Source organism: Aythya fuligula, chromosome 5, assembly GCF_009819795.1.
Source record: "Aythya fuligula isolate bAytFul2 chromosome 5, bAytFul2.pri, whole genome shotgun sequence".
Taxonomy (NCBI): Eukaryota; Metazoa; Chordata; class Aves; order Anseriformes; family Anatidae; genus Aythya; species Aythya fuligula.
In genome coordinates, this window is record NC_045563.1 from 63,431,646 (window position 1) to 63,451,576 (window position 19,931).

The 19,931-nt window shown below is 35.3% G+C and overlaps 1 protein-coding gene across 4 annotated transcripts in view; it reads right to left on the bottom strand.

The window, feature by feature from the left end:
• The window catches only part of MRVI1 (murine retrovirus integration site 1 homolog), a 65,419-nt gene extending 51,233 nt beyond the window's left edge, over positions 1-14,186 (bottom strand). For 3 of the 4 annotated variants that reach the window (XM_032189267.1, XM_032189269.1, XM_032189265.1), the window contains exon 1: positions 13,803-13,851. The gene's annotated coding sequence lies outside the window, so the exon portion shown is untranslated. Of the gene's footprint in view, positions 1-13,802; positions 13,852-13,878 lie in introns of those variants that run through there. The other variant, XM_032189266.1, reaches the window with a different exon arrangement.
• Positions 14,187-19,931: the final 5,745 nt, after the last annotated feature.

Consider the following 19,931-nt stretch of genomic DNA (forward strand, 5'->3'; position numbering starts at 1 on the left):
CACAGTACTGCCTACACTTCTGCTCCAAATGCCTCACATGTGGCTGAGTCAGAAAAAACATGAGTTTGTTTTTATCAAATCATCTGTACAAACTGAAAGGAACAAATCAACCACTTTGAGACAGGCTGAAAATAGCTCTTCTCTTTATTTAATATTTGTTTCTAGTTCAGCCAGTAAAAGTCAGGTCTTGGTAGTCAGTGAAATGTTAAAAAACCAAATTGCTCTCAGATATGATGGATGACATTCCCTCCTGAGGCATTCAAATTTTGCAAAAAATATTTAGGCTGACTACATGGTATCAGTCACATGATTTCACAACTTCAAAAGCTATTTCACACTAAGTAATCTTTTTCTGGCATACTTAGTAAGCTGGACTTACATGAGAAATTACACAATGTGATTGCTTTAACAATGGAAAGATAATATATATCATTATAACTCTTCATGCGCTATTGCTATATTCTACTGCATATGCTAACTGTACATAGACTGCTAACAATCCTTGCACAAGATCAAAGCCAAACTGTATTTAATTCTTGTCTGTAAAACTCTGTAAGCACTCTACTTTCTTTTCCACTAATGAAACGCACAATCAAAGCTTCCACTCAGTACAGAAATGCTCCAAAGAGACAACCCTTATGTTTTGTTTATCTTGAAGCTTCAAAGTTTTCTTTGCACCAGATTGCTGCAACACAAAGATAAGTATTGTGCCCTTCACCTTAGGGGTTATATCTTGGCCTCCTGTTGTAAAGGCTGCAGGGCAGACTAAGCAATCAAAGCTCACTAACATCAAATCTTGGTAGTACAGACAATCAAAGGAACATGATAATAGGCAGGGAACTCTTCTACTTTATAAATACCTACTACACTTCATTCACAGTCTCTGAATATCTACTTGACGATTACCTTCACTCCAATGACAGCTACTCAGAGAGCAGCAAGCATCTGTCTTTTGGAATTGTCTCTCAACATAAATGTGTACATTAAGGGACTTAAAGTTATTTGTCATTCCTAAAAGAAAGTCAAAAACCTAACCCACTGACATCGCAAGAGATTTTCTTGGCTACCCAGAATTTTGCCAATAAGAAATTCTTGGGGAAAAAAAAGAAAAAAAAAGAAAAGACAAATGTCAACTCTTGATACTAGACTAGTGAGGAGTTGCAATACCATCTCCTTTTCAGCCTAATAATTTTAAGAGAAACACCATGTTTTCCTAGAAATTCATATAATTTTCCAGACTTTTACTGTAAACTTCAGCTCTGTTGTCTAGTATAGCCTTCATTATCCTGCATTTTCTCAAGCTACATGTCAAAATGCATGATGGTAGCTTTATATGAAACAGCTCACAAAACCAAGTAGTAAAATTTTGTTTTGAGAAAGTAACCAAGCAAAAGTTTGAAATCCTGATGATAAAAGTTTTTAAGTTTATCATGGAAGAGGAGAGTAAGTATAATAATTGACAAGCATCATTTAGAATGCCATGCCAAATTGATTTGGACAGGAATACGCTCTTCTAGTTCACTACCTCTTCAGTTGAGGCATGTTAGACACAGATTAAATCATACCTGAATAGCTCACTAACTATAAAGTTCTCAGTACTGAGAACCTGTTCCACCAATCTATAGCAATCCTAACATAATGCAGATAAGTGATCTAAGATTAGGGATATTGATGGGTTTTTTTGCACACATATTCTCAAAATGGAAACTGCAAACAAATGACTAAGGAAAGAAAATGGCCTTATGTCACTAAATAATTTTAAATTATTTGCCTCCATTATAAAATTTTGCTGTGTTTCCTTTTACTGGCTGTCAAGAGTAATTGCATTAATATTTTTATTTTTATTTTTAAGTACATTACATTTTATTTTTTATAATAAATTCAAGCAACAGATTTTTTTGTAAAGGAAATATAAGTAAATTCAATCTACCTTGTACAATTGTTTCCATAGTCACTTTTACAGGCATGCTTCTTATTTAAACTACTTAATTTCAGTTCTTATCTTTGACCGGAAAGCAATTCTTATGAGATGTTTATCATCTTTATCATGTATGTATTTCAAGTTCAAAGCCTCTGTGATTCAAACACAATGTGTTAGCATCAAGCATTTAGAAGGCTATATTTTCTTCCAGTTAAAATTATTGGAATTGAGAACCTTATTAAACAAATATCCACATACATTTGCTACAAATTAGGAAAAAAAACATAACTTGATCGTTCTATCACTACATTGGCTACTTCAAGGAAAAAGACATTTGTAACTTCTTAATTCCCTTCATCAGTCTTCTCTTTTATCCAAATCTCCAGTCATCCAGGCTTCAGTCATTGGGAAACCATCTTCCCAACAGCTTTGCCTCACAAATTGAAAGAAATGAGAAAGCTTGAACAAATAGAATCACTAGCATTTGTATAGATGCTTCAGGACAACATGCTTCACTATTTTTTTTCATATCTTTCCTTTATTTCTTCTTTATAATATGCAACTATGAGCAAGCAATGCTTGCAACACTAGCTTAAGAAACAAGATATAATGCTTTTATACACTTAAAAATTATCTTTAATATATCTAAATTTAAAAGAAGACCAATGACACTATTTGATCTGTGTAAATAAGATGATGTCAAATTGCGCTGAATGTGTTTCTAAACCATGTAAAGATTTTTTCCAATACAAACTTTTTGTTGTTGTTGTTAATGTTTCTTAGTCAGTGCAATGTTTATTTTAATTTCCATGGTGCTTAATGGCAACCCAACAAATTCATTTTCTAAGTGTTCCCTCGAAGTGTTTTCTGTTTTTAACCCTCTTGCAGATAAAAGTTTTTTTTTCTTTCTTTTTTTTTTCCTCTCCAGAACAAAGAGGATAAAGTTAAAGTTATTAACTGAACATGACATTCCTGTGTTTTATTAAAGGAAATATTTACATTCAAAGCCATAGCCAGCTATTCTTTTTTCCTCTTTTTTCTCTTTTTTTTTTAGCCAGTTAACTCAAAGAAATGATTAAATGATTTCTGGAAGAAACAACAACAACATCTAGAAAAAAAAAAATGAACAGGAGTACTACATTCCCACCCCCCCCCAAAAAAAAAAAAAAATCCCATAAAAATCAATTTGCTAACCTTTGTGAATGGTACCACATTTTTAAAATTATTTTTTATCATTCATATGAAAGAAAAACACTTAAATTCTAAATGCACGTAAGCTTGCTTTTGAACTAAGTTGAAGCAAAAAACAAATTTCAATCACATGGCTTGTTTTATTTACAACCCTAAGTGAACAACGTACTGCAGAACCCTGTGAATGTTCAATTACAGAGTAACCACTTACATAGTGGTAGTGCTTTTAATATTAAAACTATGTCGTCTCCCTAATTTTTGCAGCAAGGTGGAATAATGGCAATTTCAGTTAGTTTGTTCATCAGGTTCATGCTTGGCCTTCACTTGCATTCCTACAACTATGCCAAAACAAAACCAAGCATCAGTAAGTTCCTCAGGCATCAGTAAGTTCCACATGTTTTCTAGTTGATTTACTATACAAAGGTATGCAGAAATGATTTAATTGACTTCTGAGAAGCTACACAGCTGTAACCTTTACTCTGATGGGTTAATATTCCTTAAGGAGGTCTGCATACTGAAAACATGTTGAGCATGTTTTACATTGGTGTAGTACATTACTTAATCTTTGTAATTGCATGAAACATAGAAACTTCACCAATCATTATTTCATAGCACAAATGCAATAGAAAATACTAGAATTGTGTGTTTAAGGCAGCTAGGGATGCAATAGTTCAGTTTGGAACTGATCAAGAGATGTGATTCTTCACTGTGTATGTCCCTGTACATCATTCACTATATCTTGCAAATGTTTTGGTAACGCCTTTTTTATTTTTAATTTTTCATTTTATTTTATAAGACCACCTAATTAAGAACCTCAGAACATGCAAAGTACTAGCAACATAACCATATTGATAAACACTTATTTGGAAAAGCTGAAGAATTAAGATTTACCATTGTGAAGGAGAAATGATCACTTTACAAATCAGTTGGGTGATATTGGCCATATCTTACTTGTTCAACTGTACTGATTATTAGACATTGGTATTATGCAATGCAGCTTTAGGATAGGTCCTAATCATTAAAGTATACTACAATTAAAGTCAAAACATTATCTAATTATCTAATAACCTTTCTGGTCTTGTGCTTTTCTGAAGTAAATCTCACCAAAACTTATACTTTTCAGTTATCAAGAATGTACAGTCCCATAGAGAGTTTTATGAGCTAACTTCCATTCCTGAACATCCAACAATGAATTCCCACTGAGTTCAGCGCTCCTACATTTGGTGGTTACAGACAAAAACATAGCTTTTGATTGCTAGTTAAGCAATTCAACAATGATTTTCTGTTTGTTTGTTTTCTAGTTCATTAACTTCAGTGTCTGATCTGGACTAAAAAGTATTCACATTGTCACAGACAGTAAGCTACCATCTGTCTCAATAAAAGTGTTTATACACAGGAACTGTTGTTATACAGATATTTCCTTAGTGTTCCATATCTTCTAGTGTATACTATTTATTTTGATGAGCAATTTAATTAAATTGATTTATTGAGCAGCACTCACTTTAAAAAACTAGTGAATGCGCACATACATGTTAATCAATCAAAATGGCTGTGAAATATTTTTAAAAGTTAGCAGAATAACAAGTAGCTGACCTACGTATCTCTTATATGCACAAGACTCCAATCAATCTCACTGAATGCGACCCCAAATGAGAATGTTTCAAGTTACAAATAATACAACCAGAAAGCCAGGTATTACCTATAAGTGGATTTCAAGGTCAGGAACTGTCATGGTCAACACAGTGCCCCAGAGAAGGTGCACAGATGAAGAAAGGACAGTGAAAATTCAACAGAGTACCTGTTGGAATGCTGTAGGCCAGAGCTTCCTGTTTTAAGCAGAAAAAGAAACAAATTTAACATTATCTAGACAAAAAGGTTTTGTTCGTTTCTAAGCAAAACAAATAACTCCTCCCAAACAGATAAAGCAAAGGAAGAAAACAGGATGCTAACGTAGGTTAATTTCTTTGAAAAAATCATGGAATAACTTATCAATTACTAACAGAAAGTATCTCATCTGTTTACTTAAGAACAAATGAGAACTTGTTCTGACATTTTTAAATGAGTTTATTTCAACAGAAGGGGCCTTGGAATTCCTAAAGTGAGATGAAGAAAGCTGGGGGGGGAGGTGATATTTTATTTATTTATTTTTGAGCAGGATCAACATCTCCCTTCAATTTGTAAGCATCTGTTTGATGCCAAGACTTTCCCAATGTTATTTTGAACCCATGAAAGCAGAAGCAAAGAGAATGAAGTACATGTGACCTGACCTATTAAACAAATTTGCATACTGAGCAATCCTCAGAGTATAAAGAAAAAGAGGCTGCATATTATAAAGGAAAAGCTAAAGGTATGACAGGGGATAGCAATCAAAAGTTATGTTTATGTCCGTAACCATCAAACATAGAACTGAACTCAGTGGGAATTTATCACTGGAGGTTCAGGAATGGAAGTTAGCTCATAAAAAGATACCTAAGGGAGCAGGTGCGAGTGAGCAGTGTCTGTGACATGGAACTCAGAGTCTCCGCAGCCTTGGAGCTTGCGCACTGACCTTCAATATGCATGAACATTTAGGGGCATCATTAGTGGAAAACCACTTCAGATGCATGGAAATTTTTCAGGGAACAGATTCTTGACCATCAGCTGCCCTCTTCAAATAGCCAGAAAGAGGATCAGGGCTGCTCTCTCTGGATAATACTTTATTGTCCCTGGCTGAGGTTCAAAACATCTGTTACATAAGGAAAGACTGATTAAAACAGGGGCCTCTTCCTGGACAACTGACATTTATTTGCCATGGGAAGAACCTGTCCACTAACAACATTCCCATGAGTCTGACTGAAGAACAGACCAAGTAGAGTCTACAGCCTGTTCCCAATGACTACAGAAACCTAAGCCCTTTCCCCTTTAGGTACTGCGGCATTGCTGGAAAAATCTGCATAAAGGGTAAGGGTCTGCTCCACAGTCTAACAGTGCTCTGCACTGCTTTGGAAAGAAGACAGACATAAAGACTGCCACCAACTATTAGAACTCAGTGTGAAATCACAGAAGTGTTATCAGCATGTAGTTTTCATGATCTGTGCTTCACAAAAATTCATGAAAGCCTTCCAAACTGAAGTTCAGATATCAGTACACAAACAGATCGCTTGTAACCTATGTCTCTCCACATTAGGAAAATAGGAAAAGAGCTTTTTCTCAAGTAGCTGAACTGAAATACTCAAAGAACAAAATCATTAAAATAACAAAACCTGTATCTTCTCTCACCCACCAAAATTAATTCCACTTGTCTCCTAGTCTCCTGCCAGTCTGAAGGAGCGAAAGACCCTTGCTGTGCCTTGTTTTGAGCTTCACGCATGCCAGGTTTGCAAACTGCTGGTCAAACAGAATCAGTGATCATTTCAGCTCACAGTGCAGCTTTTTCCCTTCAGCAGCACAAAGCTGGGTCTCTCCTCTTGCCACACCAGATCTTTTCACTAAATCTATTGGAACTTAATACTTTTGAGATCCTCTCTGGCCAAACTCAACATATTAGATGAGTTCAAAGGCTAGTGGGAGGGAAAAGAGGGAGAACAGGGAGGAAGGGGGAAGGATAGCTGGCTGACAACCAGAAAAACAGCATGATCTTTATTCCACAGAAAACAAAGCCAAAAATAGATTTGGGAAAGAATACATGCATAGCTAACAATTAAAGAAGGCTAGTGGCCGATACCTAACAAGAAATGCATCTCTAGCCCACAGGCACAAGGTGTTTTTTTTTTGTTTGTTTGTTTTTTTTTTTTTGTTTTGTTTTGTTTTTTTACTTTTTTTTTTTTTTTTCTCTTGCAAATAAGCTTATGTAGCCAGATTGGTGTCTGTTCAAGCCCATCTGTTCCTGCAGTAACTTGAAGCTGGTGAGCAGTTTCAACCAAAGCTGACCCAGGGAATGGCAGGTATCATGATGCTTGTTTCTCCATGGCAGATGCAAATTCAGGAATAGAGCATCCAGAACAGACTATACAGAAGAGCTTTGGAATACAAAATAAATTTATGTTATTACAATTGGGGTGAGAATGCTATAGGTACAGGACAGTGTCTTATTTCAGGTACTTGACAGTTCATTAAATTTAAAAGCTACAGTTTCACACATCTCCTCCTCTTCTGCTCCCCCTGCCCCCTCCCTTTCAAGTCAGGTTGTTCATATAACCACATATTGTCAACTGTAAAATTTACATTAGTGTAAATGAAGCATAGAAATACCACAAATGTATCAGTGGTGGAAATATTTATTAGAGTCCTCTCAAATGGACTTCAAAGCTTACATTAAGGAAAACACCTGAAATAGTTACGTGACTGTTGTGAATTAGCAGCATCACATTCAAACTGAAGTGCACAAACATTATTACAGAGTTTGAGTCAACCTCAACTGGACCTTGAAGTTTCTTCAAGCAATGAAAAACAGAACAGAATAGTTGTGTTGCTTTCAAACACTGTCCCAGTTTTTTTGAAGTCTTCCTCAGTAGAATAGAACAAAACGTAGATGACTGAAATAACAATGCAATCCCACAATCCCATCCTGAGATTAGAGGTACCAATTTTCTGTTTATATAAAGGAAATTGAGTTTCCTGCTTTCTTCAAAAAGCAAGTGAATGTTCAAGGCATCAAGCCCCAAAGAGATAAAGATTCTATCAGCTTTTTTTTTTTTTTTTTTTTTTTTTGAGAGAGAGAGCAGGATTCCCATAGCTGCTTCAGGATCAAGGGCACTTTAGACTGTCAACTGTACTATCAGAGACAAAACGTATACTGCCTGCTGCACACCGTATGCTGATTTTCACAGTCGTTACGAAGGGACAGGAAGAATTCAGACAAAAACATTTTCAGCAACTTGTGTTTCACTGAAATGGGAAATTGCTCAAAATATTGAGCTCTGTCACACAAGCAATCAAGAGGCAATTGAATCGAGTACAACTGTCCCTTTTGACACAGCCACACTGGGGTTTGTACATTTAGGCCACATTTTGCACACAGATGACAGCACAGGGCACCTGGAACAACATGGCAACTTTCTCCTCTAATATGAGGGTCTTTGTCATCCTCTCAGTCCAACAATCTCCCTGTCCCAGAAAGGGTTGGAAATAAACTGTGGCAATTTGTACATCATTTTTGATAATTTTATTGCTATAGCAACTGAGTGTAGGCATTTAAACATAGCAACAGACTTTTTATAGCACTTTCTTAGATGTCAAAGTGGCATGTTGTTTTATTTTCTAAGCAGATGCTCAGAAGATAAGTATACAAGATGATTGTACAGTATCCACTTCAAGAAAGGGGAAAAAACCTAACTTCACACATTACTTTAACCTTTAAATCAGAGATAAGCATAAGGCACATTGTGAGTTCAATAGATTTTGTCCTGAGAAAGTGTATCACTGTAACTATCATCTAAAATCAAGGTTAGATGAAAATGTTATGTCAATTTGTGCCTTTTTTTTTTTATATATAAAGATGAAAAAGAAACTTCTCAGATGCTACTCTGAAGGGAAGAACATTTAATAAAGTCTGATCTTTACCTGCTAAGTAATGGGGGAGGGAAGGAAAAAAAAATCTTCATATTAGGTGGCAGCAGATTCTGAGTAGGGATCAAAACATATTGAGACAGACTTTTAGTTCATGTACACAGACAAAGCTCTGAACATTCCAAACGCAGAAGGAGTGATTTACAAAAAGTGAGTCTGATCTGCCATGTGGTTTAAGTAGTACTATCCATCATTTCCATAATAAAGCCTACTTTTCCCTGGTATAGTGCTGGGGAGGGGAGAGGGCTTCAGCACTTTAGAATTTTTACAAGTGATTAGTGAAAAAGGACACTTGTATTAATTTAATGTAATTTCCAAACACCTTCCTAGACATGGAAATACCAAGCTGCAACTGTACAGATATCCCGAAGAATCTTTAGTTATTATTCACCTTTCTGTTATGGTTATATGTCAACTTTGTATAGAGTGGGATGGTTGATGTTTGCCATTTTACCAACAAAAACATTTTAAATCTGTTAAACAGGAAATGTCAAAGAACAAAAATCAACAGGAAATGTGAAAAACTTCTTAGAAGGGTACAAAATTGTTAATACTCCAGTAAGTCTATTCCTTTAGGACACAATATATGCATTTTGGAACAGACAGTTTAATACTGTGCTTTATGCAAGAGAGACTTCTAACAGACCCCAGAAGCTCAGCACGTAGAAAAAATTGAGTTTTACATGCTGAGACTTGAGAATGCATCCCACAAATTCTTCCTCTGACCTTCAAATATTTTTTCAATTAATTCAGTGAGTAAACAGAGCAGTTTTCAAGTCTTCTAAGTTTGCTTTAAAATACCAAAATTCTTGGGAATTTAGATATATCTACTTGTTTTTCTACAGTCTGCTCCACAAACTACTGTACTTACTAAAAACAGCTTTTAGAGCAATCCTGATAATTATACCTGTCAAAGAACAGGAATGATAAATTTAACTGCAACAACCCTTGGGGAAGTTAAGATGATAGGCACAACTATACTTGCATAGGGCACTAACAATATTTAGATTTGCTCACAAGATTTGCCAGTCTGAGATGCTGTACAGGGCACTGACTTGACTTTGCACCTCCTCCTGGGACAAGCTCCACCCTCCACTGCAACTAGGCCACTAATTATATTGAGCCATTTTCATGAGCCCCGAGGTCAGCCACATTCATTCACTATGGAGAAAGAAAAATACAGGAAATTCAGTGATTGTAATTGGGAAGCATGTGTGTATTTTTATACATTGTTAAAATATTTCCCTTCCTCTCCACAAGCTGTCCTTTGCCTTACAGTTACACTTCTTGTTTGATTTGTGTTCAGCAGCTAGGCCACAGTTCAGCACAACTTTGGAAGTTTTAACAGGAATTTTTATTCTACGTATCTTACTTAATATTTTACTATATGTGCACATGTGCACACACACACCTTCACTGATTTTAAAAGCAAAAGTTCAGAGCCATATTCCCTATGTACAGCTTCAGCATTATCAAACACTTTGCATAATTAAACAAACATTAACAATTTTACTCTGAAGGGAAGGCCCTAGCCCAAAGCAATTGCCATATGACCCACCACCACAGAGTTTGCACCATAAATCCATTTCCAGGATGCAGAGCCTTACAAGTGGTACAGGAATCCGTGCAACTCTTTCATAACTCACTTTTACCCCCACTATTTGTTATATTAACTTTCCAGTTGCTTTGCTGTCTGCAGAAATTGCAAGAACTAACACAGACCCCAGTATATAGCGGCTCTGGACGATCATCATGACAAATATATTTGCATACAAATCAGGGGAGAACACAGTGATTCTAAAGTATTAATTTGTGCAAAGACAGGACACAACCAAATATGCTTCAACAGTAGCTAAGAAAATTTCATGTTTACATACGCACTTGACATATGTTACCTGTCAAGTTTGCATGTTTCCATTCCCTCTTCTTTTTCATTTTCACTGCTTCAAACAAAGTGTTAGAATATATATTATATATATAAATAAACACTTTTTTTTTCTACAAGCCTTACTTGTCCAAGCCCATAAGTGATCATACATACACTATTGCAGGTCCCTGTTGACTTGTGATAGCTAATGACTTTTTTTTTTTTTTTTTAATATTTAAAGGCTTGTAAAAGTTGTAGCAAATAGTAAGGCATTCTTGACTTCAGCTATTATTTTGTTTTGTTTTGTTTTTTATTTCTTTCACATACTTATCATATTTGGTATTACCTATTTAAAATGAATTTCTGAAATGATTTTCCAGATCATAAAATCAATATAAAAAAAAAAAAAGAAAAATTAAAAAGCCTGTCACGTCCACCTACTGAGAAGGACTAAACCTAAATGATGTTACAGCCTAAGATCTCCAACAAAAGCTGAGGCTACTAGCCCACTTGCTCTAAATATAAAAATCCTTCCCTTATTTTCAGAATTCTTGGGCTCCACTTTCCAGGGAGAGACTCAGTTGTTATTTTAAAGTCATTTCACAACAGTTACAGTTTTAGTTCTCCTTCACAAACCACTATACATGCCCATAAGCAATAATTCATGTCTTGAGTCACTCGTGTAAAAGCTTATAAAGATCCATCACCAACTCTTACATTTCCTTTCTGACAGCACAAGCGAGATCCAAAACACCTATTTGACACACTTTTCAAAGGAAGTACAAGAGCAGAACACATCAACCAATTTCTTCTGGTTAGTTTACAGGAAGACAAAATCAGGCTGGGAGAAAGATCTTTCTCTGCCCACGTGTCCCAGATTTTTAAAATGGCCCACAAAAAAAAGGGCAAGTATTTTCTTAACCCTTCCACTCACAAGCCACTTGATGCTTTCTTTGCCTGGACTTGTACAATTCCGTAGGAATAGTGACTACATGAGACAGAACTCCATGATGTATAAGGAACGTACAAGCATGATTCGTGACATGAAAAGCTTTCACAGCTGTCTCTTTTCAGTACCAATTCCTTATATCTCACCTGCAATACTCTACCTTATTCAGCATTTGGAAAAAGGATTTCTCACCAAACTAACACTAGAAGCTGTCATGGAGCAGATTGGAACCGTGTTTACCATCAGCTTCTTCCATCCTCCTTTTGATTAATTTTTTTTTCCTACTTTAGTCCTAGATACTATAGGACTATAGTTAGGGTTTATACCACCGTTAAAAACAACTTAAACATATAAAAACTAGAAGGCAAGGAAGTATGCAAGTCTTTGTCAACAACCGCCTTAAGCTTGCAGCTTAATCCAGAGGGCTGCAAAGCAAATGGCTTTAAATTAAATACACTGATAACCCTAGGTCCCTTAGCAGCACACTGGTGTGAATGCAGGTTTCACTATGCACAAATAAGCAACCTGTACTTTTCGTATCAAATTACATATCATCATGTCATCTCTACAGAAGACAGACTTGCTCATGGGCGCTACATAATACATTTTAAATTATCAAAGAAGGATTGCACACTCTGAGAAGAACAACAGTTGCTGAAATACCATGTTTTAGAAATACACAGATCATGCTTGGATGACTTAAATACATTAGTTATTCTAGTCCAACTAGAATAAAACTAAAACTTTGTTTTCAACAAAGTTGAAAATGACTATTTATTAAGACTTAAATGCCTTCTAAACACCATCGAAACTGAGTATACTCACACAAGTTAAAGAGGTGTATAAAATATCACCAGTTAAGTAATGCACGCAAGACCAGCAAGTCAGGATAAAGGCATTAGTAGGCTTGAAAACTACAGGAATATTAAAAAAAACCTTAGGACTCCCAGTATTCAGCATTTAATATATCAGACTTTCTTAATTTCCACTGTTAATTCTAATTGCCTAACAGATTTCTACGGGATTTGTCATTAGATTATAGAGCTCCAGGCTTCGTATAATTGTTGATTTAGGGTATAATTGTGATATAAAACATGAAGATTAGCCAGGAGATCAAAAGTAGTACATTGTTTACCACTAATGAGAGTCTAGAGAAAAACTAATTATGAGCTTTGCAACATTATAAACAAGACGCATTCATCACATTCTCTTGAAGGTGGATTAAGTGAACTTCCCTTAGACACAGCCCTTTGCCATATCAAGTATAAACGCAGTAGCAGTTAGTACTTTCAGAAAACATTGTCTATGCTCAGAACTCCTAATTATCCCAGTCTTTGCATTGCATAAACTAATTTTACTGCTTAATCACTCCACAAGGAGGAAAATTTTCTGATGATTGCGGAGGATTTTTCACCAGATGGGACCGTGCTATATGTGATCTGAAAATTTGTTGCTAATAGGTTGGTAACAGAAACCTGTCTTCAATTTCAGCTAGCATTTCCTTGTAACGTCCTCATTCTTACATGTTATTTACATGCTGCTGTCTGAAGAAAGCCACATCCTAACATACATATTAGATGAAAAACAAAAGTTTGAATTTGCCGAGAAAACACAAAATGCTTCTCTGCAGAATAGCTACCAAACAGCACAGACAAAGCTGAAGACTGAAATACTGGAAATTGTAAACATTATGATTTTTCATATTAAAGCAAGCATACTTTAATATTAAAAGGTTGTTTTTTGTTCTCCCGCCCTCTTCCCCTCATACAGCATTCTAATTAGACAACTTCAAGGTATTAATTTACCTCTAATAGGATTAAAACCAAGCATAGACTGTATAAAGGAATGGCTCCGGAAACGTCTTTTTAAAAGACAGGTTCCAGACACAAGTAGGTAATCCATCAAAATGAACAACTTCGGCACTGTTAAAAGCAAGCATGTGGGAAGAAAAGCCATACAATTAAAGAAAAAAGAAATCTGTTCAGTGTCTGTTTCCCTGTAACACGTACTCCTGCTAGCTAATACTCTCCAATGATTAGCCCCATACAGATAACAGCATCTGTCTACCAAATTGCCTTGAATTACTGCCTACCTACCTTGATTAATCAAACCTAGGTATAATTAACACAGCTTTTTCTTTTTCATTCTTGTATATTCCCAAACAGTATGTAAGAAGAGCTACATTTTGTTAATCTCACCCACTTTTTAAGCAGCTAAAACTTGAAAAAGGGGTAGAATTTGACATGGGGATGGAGACTGGGGTGGGGGTTGGGGGAAGAAGATAGGTAAAACGAACTACTTGATATCATAACAAGAAGGTACTGTACCTTTAAGGAAGAAATACGATTCTGTTCTGTTCCACGGCTGAAAGAGAGCTTATTCTCGGTTATAGAGATTACTTACCTAAAACTTCAGTTATTCCTCTTTTTCCCCTCAGGCCAGCCTCTCTTTCACTCTTGGGAGCTTTTACCATTTAAGGTCAATGTTACATCTGGCTCAAGTAAGTAAAGCTGAAGCAATTTTTAACTCAGATATCCAACAGGCTGTCTAACATTAGAATGAGAGTTTAAATTTAAAGTAACTCTTCAGAAAGCCTCTTTCTTGCCTCGGGGACTTACAGAATAAAAGGCTTTCCTATTCTGGCATAAGTACTCCAAGTACAATGTGATGTAGACATCCCATTAGCATTCTTCAAGTTCGCTGCATATAAGGCTCTACTCACTCCTTTCTGAAGAAAGTGGGCAAGTAGGAAGAACAGATTAAATACAATTTACATCACTGTATCTTAATCCTCAGATTTTTGAGGGGATTTTTTTTCCCTGAAACTCTTACTACTATCTTTCAGTTTTTTCCCCTCTCTAGTCAGAAAGAGTCTAAATTAGAGAGCAAATACAAGGCATGTGAACTTTTAAAGAACGTTGGCTTCAGTCCAGTCATGGGCTCTGCTCTCCACTCACAGAAAATGAATAATTCCCACTGAAGTTCACAGAAGTTGTTTGTATCCCATGAGAGAACCTAGAGAATCTAGCTGCAAATGGGGCACAAAGAGGGGAACAAAGTGTTTACTACAGTATATTCACATACCTACAGGAAAGTGACATGCAAGTTGACACAGATCTTACTGCAGCCCTGGAGCTTTTTTTTTTTTTCCCCAAATTATTTGTTTTTAAGTTCTTAAATCTAAGCAAGCCGAATCCTGTCCAAAAGAACTTCTGCAGCTCAAGTAGGGACACGAGAGCTGTTAGTGGGAAATGTAAAAAAAAAAAAAATTGCACATGAATACATATGAAGTGACTAGATAGCAAGTTAAAGAGAGGCTGCTTTAGAGCAAATGATAGTAAGTTATTAGCCTTTATCAAAATGAAGTTATCAAAACCATTAAGGCAGAAACAGATCAGACAAAATAAAGTAAGGATTTTATGATATGACTTAAAGCATGCTCCATATAAGAATGATGGATGGAAACATGAGAATACTTGTATAAGAAAGGGGTGAAAATGAACTGACTGCAGTATATTGTAGTCCCTTTAAGGAGAAAATAAAAGGCTGGGAATCTCATTTGTGTTATATCAGGATTGAGCTTGCATTGGTAGGTCTAATATTCTACACTTAAGACGTTCTCTGTTCCTAAAAATCAACACTGGAAAAGAGTTCTGAGAAACTTATAACAGTGTCATTTAAACTTGAATCAAGATGAGAATACATACATGTTTCAAAAATGAGGTTTTGATGTCCTTTGTACCACTTACTGGCCCACCAATAGACATTTTAACACATCTCTCATTTTCTTGGATCACTATTTTAATAACCACAAAGTTGAGTTTCCAAATATTCTCTTGCCCAGTACAGTTAGCCTTCTACCTAACTCTTTGAAACAACACACGTCTCTCATCTAGTCATTTGCAACTACACAAGTCTCTTGCTAGCACCTGTCATTCATCATTTTTCAGTTTAATTTTCTGTTTCTAGGTTGCATGCAACAAGTGTTCAATTCGCCTGCACAGAAGTTGCATACTTCTTTAATCTGCATGCATCCTTTTCACTGCAAGAATTGCTTTGAACCCAGCTTGGGCAAGAACATGTTGCTTACTGCCTATTCACACTATTCTCCCCTAGGAAAGGAAACTGATTACATTGCTTGTTCATTTGTCTAGCATCCTATAACACCATTGGCCAAATTTAAGCAAGTTTTTTTTTTTTTTGATAAACAGAGGTGTCAATATTTTCAGGTTCCTAGAATCATCGTTAAGTAAGCAGCTTATAAAGAAAGTTTAAGCTAATGCCCTTGTTATGGGAGAAACTTAGAGCAAATGAGTCTCAATTCTTTTGTTTGGCCCATCTACCGCACCACACAAACATGACCTCTGCTGTTCAGACACAGAAGGACCCCAGAAGGATAGGCAAAAGGAAAATGATGCTTCCAATGATGCTCCTGAAACAGCTTGTATATTCTTGTATTTAACAGCATGCTCAATTTGCAAGTGTTTAACAAATCCATGGGCAAAGCACATCTGAAGGGTCTTTGACCAAAAGAAAGTGAAACTTTCTAGCTAATATCCAAGTTTTTGAATGAGGGAAACTTAGCAGCGAAAAACTCTATTACCTTAACTAGATAAAGATGTATAAAGGACATACAACAATACATCCCAAATAATTTTATATATTTTTAAATTATTTTTATATAAAACCTGGTAATATCACCTTCTTGTAAAAACACTGATATAAATGGCTGGCCACATACAATAGTGGCAAACTGTTTCTCCTTCACATGTACCTTTCTCACAGAACTCACATATTTACGTTGCTATTATTATGGTAACTTATCCCCCAGGAACAGCATCAAATTTTCTTTTATAAGTATTCTGAACTACTTGAGAGTCTCACGATGTAGCTATCTGGAGAATAAATAAGGCTTGGCAATAGAATACACGTGCCAGTTAACTTCCCATTTCCTTGATTTCCACATCAAGAAGCAATGGGGTATGCTTCAGTACAAAGGTTCATGAGCTGGGCTTCCTAGATTTAAGGCTTTTTACTTGTGCCTTTGAAGAGATGACCACAAGCACGAACACCACAGTTGAAATAATTCAGAGGGGATCTTTCTTTCTGGGGCACAGCCATTTTTTAAGTGCAACCTATTTTGTTTGGGCAACAGCAAATAAGTAATCTTGCAAAACTATTTTTCTTTAGTTTTGGATTTATTTAGGCAGTCAGGACATGAAAATTAACTCCAAAGCTTGTGTTTTCATTTGAGGTTTTGATGGCTTCAGAATAAAACTGGAAATTCTTCTCTATCATTTGTATAGAGAAATGCCTAGAAGATAGCTATATGAAAGTTCCCATACTATCTTGAAGAACTGACACTTCAGGACTCTAAAAGAGATTATATTAAAATACTGCTCATTATCTTTTCTGCCCATACATAAGCTTCATGGGACAAAAAAAAGGATCCATGTTATATCTGACAATGCAAGTGGCAAGATATGGCAGTACACTGTTTGGTTTTTGATTAAAATATAAAAATTGTTAATCAGACAAGCTAAAGATTTGCAGTAGAAGTGATATTTGCACTTAATAGAGTTCTATGACTTTTTTTTTTATATATATTTCATTGTAAAAAACAATCCAGACTTTTTTAAAATCAGTTTTTAAGACTATCACATATAGAATGCATTTGTGTCAATTTCAAGTCAGTGTCACAAATGCCAGTAAGCACTGAGTTTTCATTATTGAACCAATCACATAAGCTCTTGTCATCATGTTATTTCTCCTCAACTGGAAAAACTAGTTAACTGAGCCTCAAGTTTATGCCCAGATTTCTTATGTGCCTTCCTTTTTCTCACACTTTTTTTTTTTTGTTTATTTAAATATTCATCTTGCTTCAAATTCATGTTTTCTCTGGGTTTTCTGGCTTATATGCTGCTACCGCTATAATGCATAGAAAAGTGAAATCATCACACATGCTGGCATCCATTATATATGTATGCAGCTAACACTGAGTTGCTATCTTATCTGGCAGATTGATCCATACAAAATATAAAAATGAAGAAGTTAAGGTATGGTAAGGTCTGACCAGGTCTGGTAAATAAATCTATTAGAAAAAAATATACAAGGCAAAACAAGCAATAAACTTTCCACATCTGGAACTCAACTCTTTCTGAATACTAAATCCCAATTGGAATCTAGAATACTCGAACTAAAACGTATGCTGGATCCCCAGGATTGTATTGGTCAATACTGTCAGTCAACTGAGTAAATACACTAGATTATTTATGCAAAATATAACAAAACTTTATGATCCTTTTAACAATGTTTGTGCAGCAACTTCTTTAGATGTCTTTTTTTTTTTTTTTTTGCTTCTCATTTTCCATATCAGAAATGCTTCACATGAATTAGAAATATAGGGTTAAAAGAAAATGCGATGTCAGAAGAAAACAACAAAAAGGAACACAGTAAGGAGATACATGCTGTAGCCCTGTCATTTTACAGAAAACCTTTATACTGACACCAATGTAAATAAAGGTTGCTTTGAGGTCATACAGATAGTTCTATGAACTAGTCCATGTTATGTGGAAAGATGTTTCAGAAATAAGTGCTCAAGCACTTCAAAAATCCTACCAATTAAGCCATAAAGAGTCTTTATTTATAAAACTAGCATTTTTTTCTTAGTCTCAAAATAGTCAGCTAATCATCTCTACATGAGACAAAGTCCAAGAAACAAAATGTCAATCTGTTTACTAGTACCCCTTGCTAGGTAATCAATAAAATAATCCAAACTGTCAAACAGTTTAATTAGCCAAGTCTTTCTGGACAAATGTTACACAAAGTATTTACAGAAACCACTGGATATTTTTTATTTATTTATTTATTTTTACCATATTCAAGTATTTTTCCCCATTTTTTCTTCTTTTTAAAAGTTGTAAAAGTGAAGTTCCTATAATAGCAGGAGTCCAAGAGAGGAGAAAAAAAGATAAATCAGGATAAAGTTTTACAATGACTTTTCTGGAGATTGTTACAGAAACGCTGAAGAGGTTAATCTTCACTCCAAGCTGAATATTAAGCTTCATTTTACCTTGCCTGCAAGAAATTTGGCAGAAGGAAAATATTAGAAGGGAGAAAATTCCACAGGAAGACAGGCTTCTCTTTCCACACAGATGTGTGTACACACAATAGCATGCTGCTGACCTCTAAAGTACACATGAACGAGACTAATACTAGATGCTAATCTAGGCCAAAATAGCAGAGTTATACTACAGTATGAATACTGAATTCAGGAAGAGGTTTGGACTTCATATCATATTTTAATCCAAGTAAAAGGAAATTAAAATTTTGCAAGAAGATCCTTTAATCCATAGAAAGAAAAGCATGACTTTGCTTTTGCTTAGGAAAAGAATGCAAGACAGACATACTTAAGACTTTGAACTGACATTCCTTAGCTAAATTAATCCTAAATAATAATTCTTAATCACACGTGAAACTTAATATCAGCATATATCCTACTCATTTAGATCCAGCATGTTTACTAATGAAATTAATGGCTCCAGGATTTAAGACTACTTGAAAAGTACATTTACCACATAGTGAAAAAATAAACATAATTAGGATGTAATATTGGAAGCTTTTATCAGGAACACAGTACATTCCTATAACAGAAAGCAAAACAACAACTAAAACCCTGCCAGAGGAGGGTTTCTCTTACCAGAGGCCAATTTTGGTTAATACTTGTTACCAACAGAGGAATTTTACTGTTCATCATTTATTCTAGAATTTTCAAGCGGCCCATAAAGAAAAATAAGGATAGAAAACTTATTCCAGCTCTACAAGTAGAATTCTGGAGAAAAGTCTTGTTAACTCACTTTTTTTTGTTGTTGTTGACTGTATGGACTGATGCTACCAGGCTGTTGCAGGGCTCACTGGATGTTTCATGTTTTTGTACTGTTCCTTAAGAGAGAAATCTAATGTAGTGCAATTCAACACATGAGAGTAAGAACAAAAAAATAAAAAATAAAAAAAGCATCAGTAGTAATGTTTGTCACTTTCCATTGACTGACTGGTTTTGCAGTTTGAGTTACTTAAATTTTGAGGAAATTGTGATCACTTGAGTTTAAATGATCTGCCTGAAAACACTGTTTTTAGGTCAGCATGGTTCTTGTATCCAAAAATAAAGGTAACATTTTATGTACTGAAAATATATATAGGACATTTTTTGGAAAAAAATACAGCAGTTACTTGATGTCTGACAGGGAAAGGATTCAACCTATGGATGCAACCATGACTTTTGTTTGTTCCCTTAGCGTTATCCAATTTTCATTTATTTTACTCTCAAATAACAGATTTATACTAAGCACATGCTAATAATTCAGCATTTAAGTTTTTCAGAATAAAACTTTAATTTGCAGATTTAGTATCAACATACACCATTCACTTCAATGGGACTTGTCTCATTCAGCAACTAG